Consider the following 1,606-nt stretch of genomic DNA (forward strand, 5'->3'; position numbering starts at 1 on the left):
ATATATATATATATATATATATATACATATAAATATATATATGTATTAAAAACACTGAACAAATGAAAATTAGAAAAGATAACCACATGCAGGTTTTCACCTGCATTCTTAAAAGTAAAAGTCTATATTTAATCCACATAGGCTTTAACAGGAATGTATAATGCCCTGCTCATAACTTAATGTGACAACATACACACTAATAAAAATCAAAGGGAGATAGTAGGGCTAGGACAATTTGCTTTTGTCCTGATTTGATTCTTTCACGATACATGGGTGTCGATTTATTGTGAGTCTAGAAGTGTTGCGATTTGATAGTATTGTGGTTGTCTTTGACAAAAACGAGAAGTTCAATACCTGTCATACATTTCTAGAGACAATACATCATGAGACATTTCCAAAAACAGATAGTTTTTAAGAAGAATGCCCCATGTCAATCAGTCTGATATTTATTTTATTTGTAAAGATGAAAATAACATGTTTTGCTGGAAATAGATATGATGTTGGTGGTATCGTATAAACAGTATTTAAGTGAATCATTGGAAGAAAAAAAAAGATAACATTTTTATTCTGGGGAAAAGAATTGACTGAAAAATTGAAAATGAAACAAAACAATAAATACAGAAAAACAAATATATACATACAAAGTTACTGTTGCATAGGTACAAAGGCTCAATGGGATGAGTACAACATTTGCAAAGAATATATATTGTATGTGCAAGATAGAGTGAAGAGAGTTGTATGGAGCTGATAGTCTCATTTAGCTTTGTATCGACTCATTTGGCAAGGGTTTAAATGTAATGAACACTGATCAATATCAAAAATGTATGCACTAAAACTTGAATAAAACACACACCCAATGACTTTTTGCAAAGCTTTGACCACAGTTAGACCACCTGACGCAGGGGAAAGCCCGTGTGTCTGAGCAGATTCTGAGTTAGATCTTTGGGTGGGCGTTGTGTCGACATTTAAACCTTCTTTGTGTCTGTATACCTGGAGCTCAGCTGTGGGAAAGAGCAGCGTGTCTGTAGTATTGATCCCGCAAAAGCCGACAACAGACTTCAGTGTTAGTTTTTGGGATTATCTCCATTCTCATTCGACACTAGGTATTCCCATCCCGTTTGAGATGTGTGTCCATGTGCTCAAATGTCAGAAAATGTCACTGCATCAAAACACAAGCGCCTCATGCACGTGCTGAAATAAAAGGTTAAATAACACAAGCACAGCTTTGTTGACCAGACTGCAATACCTCTGAGAACACATTGTGTATCTGCAGGTACAGTATGATAGTTAAGTGCAGGACATCACAAGAGTATTGTGATTTTGAGTGTTCATCTTTAATCCATTTCTATTTACTTAACATTTAAATATTCCTAGTTTATCCTTTAGATTCTTCCTCTTTTCTTTCTTTTATTTTCAATTTTTGCAACATTTTATCCATCCTCTTTCTACTGGAAGCATATCAGTTCATTCAATAACAACTACAAAAGCAAAAGAAAGCAACGGAATTATTGTTATTGCGAATTGGAAGATCCTTATGTTTTGTGTTGCTCTGCTGTCTTTGGTGATGTTGTGTTTCTGATGCACAGGATTAGATCTGGGGGGGAGG

Source organism: Etheostoma spectabile, chromosome 6, assembly GCF_008692095.1.
Source record: "Etheostoma spectabile isolate EspeVRDwgs_2016 chromosome 6, UIUC_Espe_1.0, whole genome shotgun sequence".
NCBI classification, from domain to species: Eukaryota; Metazoa; Chordata; class Actinopteri; order Perciformes; family Percidae; genus Etheostoma; species Etheostoma spectabile.